Source organism: Grammomys surdaster, unplaced genomic scaffold (assembly GCF_004785775.1).
Source record: "Grammomys surdaster isolate TR1022 unplaced genomic scaffold, NIH_TR_1.0 125319, whole genome shotgun sequence".
NCBI lineage: Eukaryota > Metazoa > Chordata > Mammalia > Rodentia > Muridae > Grammomys > Grammomys surdaster.
Window position 1 is genome coordinate 27,383 of NW_021620197.1, and position 5,496 is coordinate 32,878.

A 5,496-nucleotide genomic window follows, 5' to 3' on the forward strand; every position below is an offset into this window, starting at 1 on the left:
TCATACTGTGTCCATAATATGAAAATAAAGAGAGAGGGATGCTGATGCTTACTCAATCCTAGAACCTGAGCCCATGGTATGGTAATTCTCACAGTTAGGATGGGACTTCTCTTTTAGGTAGACCTTCCCAGAAACACCTACAGTAGACTCATGCATATTTCCATGGGTAGTATAAATCTTGTCAAATCTACAATCAAGATTAACTACCACAATCCACACTGGTACACTCAGCACCCTATCTACTTCCCAAGTGTCTTCTTTACCTTCTGAACATGAAAGATCTCTGTAGACAAATTTCTTCAGTCATAGACATCATATTCTGCCTTACTCTAGTCCATATGATAGACTACCCACATTTTTAATGTTGAAATTTATTTCAACGTTAAAAAGACATGATAGGGCAAAATGAAGGAGTTAATATCAGCTAATTTACTATCTCTTAGTCCAGCAAAACCCTTTCAGGCACCTGTGTTTAAGAATAATAAAGTTCTCTTACATACTTAATTTCTTTTTACCTTTAAAGTGAGCAGCCAATACAATGGGCTTAACTGTGGTGTGTTCAATCTCCTGTAGGCTCCAGTGAAAAAAGATCCAACTGCAATCCCTTACACCACAGTCACTTCTTATCTCTCCTAGACTGAAGTCTACACGGAACAACAGTATTTGGCTCTACCTTGGCAGCAAAGATGACATTAAATTGTGAAAGACAATTTACTATTTTTTTCAACTAGGGAAGAAAAAGGAGTATTTTTTTTCTACATTGTTAACTGTTCACTGTGGAATCTCTGGTGAGGATACTGGGATACCTCCCCAAGTCACAAGCTTTGCTTGTGATGAGGATCATAGTTTCCTCAATGAAAGTAGCGGGGAAATGGGCCTTTATGTATTATTTGTGTTACTGTAATAATGCTGTGAATAAAAGCAGATGAATTAAGGTGTTTTGTAAGTCACACCCATGTGTCATCAGGGTAAGAAATCTCATCCTATATAAAGAAACCAGACCGTGATGACTGGGAGAGCGGGCTGAATGCAATGGAGTGTGCCCTGCACTTGGAAAAGAGTGTGAATCAGTCACTACTGGAACTGCACAAACTGGCTACTGACAAGAATGATCCCCACTTATGTGACTTCATTGAGACGCATTACCTGAACGAACAGGTGAAATCCATTAAAGAACTGGGTGACCACGTGACCAACTTACGAAAGATGGGAGCCCCTGAATCTGGCATGGCAGAATATCTCTTTGACAAGCACACCCTGGGACACAGTGATGAAAGCTAAGCTGACTTCCCCAAAGCCATGTGACTTCACTGGTCACTGAGGCAGTGCATGCATGTCAGGCTGCCTTTATCTTTTCTATAAGTTGCACCAAAACATCTGCTTAAGTTCTTTTAATTTGTACCATTTCTTCAAATAAAGAATTTTGGTACCCAAAAAAAAAAAAAAAAGAAAGAAATCTCATCCTATTTAACCTGTACTGAACAATTCTAATTCCTCTGAAAGTTCTTTTTTTTTTAATTATGTGTATCTGTGTGTGTGTGTGCATGTGTACATGTGTATGTTAGTGCCTGACTAGGGTAAAGGGCTTGGGATCTCTTAGAGTTGGTGTAGCAGGCAGTTGTGAGCTGCTCAGTGCAGTGTGCATTCTGGAAAGCAAACTGGCATCCTCTCAAAGGCAGTGGGTATCTTTTGCCACTGAGAGTGGTCACCTCTCTATTTATTTTTATCCATTAAAATGATATTTTTACTGGAAGAAATTTCTCTATGAATCAAAACATTTAAATACCAAATTTTTGAGCCATACGTCAGACCACATTTTAACCCCAGAGTAGCATACCTACCTAACAAATACAACAATCAGGATTTCAGTCCTAATAGCACACATTCAAAAAGAAGGAAACAAGCAAACTAATCAAAAGTCACATTATGACATGAGAAAAAAATAAATTAGTTGTCTGCATCTGTGGGATAATTCTTAGATTAAATCCACTTTAGATTGAAAACATTTAAGAAAATGTTCTTCTGGGAGCTCTTGCCAGTATGCTCAACATATACTCAATTGCCTATGAGCCTTTACCACTGTGCTGAAAATGAACATACCATTTCTTGACACTATCCCCTAAAATCTAAGGAATCCCATACAATAATGATCCATACAACACTTAGCATATACATAAAAACTTGACCATTGTATTTATGAGACTTAAGTACCCATGAATTTGGGTATCTGTGGAACTAAATCCTTACAGAGAACTTGTATATGCAGAAAGAAGTGGCCACCAAGGCCAGGGATATTCATAAGGATATCATGCCTTAAGCCTCAGATAATTTTCAAATGTTGAGTAATTTATATCACCAAAGGTCCCTTGACCAAAATGAGTACATACAAAGGAATCCCTGGGTTTTTGTAAGAGACAACAGCTTTGCATGTTTTCTTTGCAAAATCTTCCTTCCCACAAGAGTCGAAACATAAGCACCAGTATCAGTGCTCCCAAGTAAGTACAAAGCATGGTGCCATGACTAGTTTGGATCTCCAGTTGAATCCCCAGACTGTAGGCCACAAAGTGGTCAAATATTTGTAGCACAGGCTTCAAATATTCCCAGAAACCCAAAATAGTAACAAAGGAAACAGAAAAAAAGACAAACGTGAATTGTCCTGGGAGACCATTTCAGTAGCACCTCTAGCCTAGGATGAGTTTTCCATCCAAGCAAGATTCTGCCACCCAAGACCTTTGTTTTACACTCTCAGAGGGAAAGTTCAAATCCACTGTTTACATCTTAGTATGCAAATAACTAAACAGCCACACTTCTGTTTTCCAGTGAACCAGATGAAATACAGATCATAAACTCTCACTAGATCCAGGCAAGAATTAAGGACACAAGGCAAAATACTACCCACAAAACTGCAGAATGGGACAGACGGATATGGGGAATCACAGCTCACTGGAGCAAAAGCTGACAACCTTAAGGCCAGCAGATGCTGGGACAATAAGACAGTGCTAACGACTGGAGATTGAGCATGGTCTGCCTTGAAAGTCAAAGACCATGAGGTCCTAGTCTTAAAGGCCATCAAGTTCCCAGGAAGAAGAATATAAGAAAAATCCCATGTGCTTCCAACAAAGAGAGTAAAAGCATCATTTTGAAATCTTTATATCTTTAATAAACACAATATTTTAATCATTAATCAGATATGATATAATGATAATCACTGTATCAGAGCCTAACCAAAGAGTACGGAGACAAACAGCCAGGTCCTCCACTAACCATCCAGTCTCATGTAAAGGAGGGTTCCTTCCTAGGAGGAGCATTGATGACGGTCACAGACCTCACTAAAATCCAGACCTTATCACAAGACTAGAGAACCCTTTTCTGTGACACTCTGCCATTGTTTCAGCTGGTTGCCCTCTTGAGAACAGGGTACGTGTAGGCTCTGCTTCTGAAGAACTGATGAGGTAAGCATCACCTTGACATAAACTAGTGGTTCCTGATACTCAATGTCTAGGGACTGGAGAATTATTTTAAGTCAAAAGTTTGAGATGACCCTGGGCAATATCTATCTGGGCAATATCTATCTGGGCAGTCATAGAGGAGAGTTTAAGAAGGTAAAATGCCATTAGCTGAAATCTAATATTTACAACTATATGTAAATTCTAGAAACCCCAAAACACCATGAAAGAAAAAAAAATGTATTCCATTCCTAGGAATCCTGGCTCTTAATACAGACTCCTCAGGGTTCCCCAGTTTTTTTTCTGCCACTCTCTACAACCTTTCCTTCTCACCTATCTCCATTCTTTTTGTTACTCACTAACACCCACAAGATCACTCTCTACCTGGAACCTACAGCTGCCACACTAGGCTAAGACTCAGTAGAGAACCATTATTATCCAACTTGTCCTCCATTGCTGACTCTCCAGACTTAGTCTTAGTTGTGCTGTAGCTTGCTAGAGTCTCTGGTCACACAACCACTTCAATTCCCAGGGACTCTGCTTCTTGATGTCGACCAAAGATACCCTTATTTCTTTCTGGCTGATTCTTTCAGCATTTCCTTGTAGCTCATCTCCATTTCTGTGAAAAAAGTACCAAGCCACAGAAACACTCTCTACCAGAGATACCCCAGCCACGACACTTGTTTAGGATCCTGATTTCACAACAGAAATCACAAAACGGAACACCTACCTTATAAAGATGCGCTGAAACATCGGCCAAAAAAACATTGTAACTCAAATTTCAAATAACTCCTAACTTCAAACATCATAACTCGAGAATGCCTAGATCCCAGAGCAAAATAAGCATTAACAGACAGTATAACAATATACTGCAACCCTATTACAGTACACCTCTAGAGAAAAAACAATTTAGCTGAAACACAAGACAAGGACTTCAAAATTGCAGTTATGAATATGTTCAAAGATCTTAAAGAGGTCATGGACAAATATCTCAGTGAATACCAGGAAATACAAACAAGACAGTGAAATGAAATAATGAAAACAATTCAACATGTGAAAATAGAATTTAACAATGAATAGAGTCACTAAAGTAAAGCCAAACTGAAATAAAACTCAAAATGAAAAACTCAAGAAATCAAAAAAAAAAAAACTTATCGAAAAGCCTCACCAACAGATTGAAGAGGAAGACGGAATTTAAGATCTTAAAGTCAAGGTAAAAGAAATGAGTAGTTCATCCATAGAAAATGTTAAATCTAAAACAACCCAAGCACAAAATATCCAGAAAATCTGGGACACTCTGAGAAGACCAAACCTATGGTGAATAACCATAGAAGAATAAGATGAAACCCAGATTAAAAGCACAAAAAATATTATTTAACAAAATTATAGAAGAAAATATTCCTAATATAAAGAAAGAAATGCTTATCAAGGTAGAAAATCATATGGAACATGAAAGAGATAGGATCAGATAATAAACTCTCATGAAACATAATTACCAAAACCCTAAGCATATAGAATAAAGAAAGGATAATAAAACTTGCCAGAGAAAAAGACATATAAAAATGCAGGCCCATCTGACTCTTAAGTGGAAACTCTGAAAGGTATGACCTGATGTTCTAAAAGCTCTTAGAAACTACTGATATCATCCCAGATAACTATACCTTGCAATATTATCTATCACAATTCATATGAAAAAATAATGCTTCCCTAAAACCAAATTTAAGCAATTTCTAAACAAGAATCCAGCTCTAGAGAGGCACTTGAAAGAAAACACCAGTCTGAAGAAATCAACTACACACAAGAAGACACATGAAATAAATAATACCAGAATAATACATCAAAAAGGGGAACCTACACCACCACAACAAAGTAGAATGAATCAATAAACACTGCTCAATAATAACTATCAATATTAATGATCTTAATTCCATGATCAAAAGACACAGACTAAGAGAATGGATTAGAAACAGAGTCTAGCTTTTGGCTATATCCAAAAAACACATCATCAAGGATAGACATTACCTTGGGATAAAAAAACGAAATATCAGTG

At 37.6% G+C, this 5,496-nt stretch overlaps 1 pseudogene; it reads left to right on the forward strand.

Annotated features, from left to right (window-relative positions):
* Window positions 1-973: 973 nt before the first annotated feature.
* On the forward strand, window positions 974-1,448 carry LOC114637488 (annotated as a pseudogene).
* The last annotated feature ends 4,048 nt before the right edge of the window (window positions 1,449-5,496 follow it).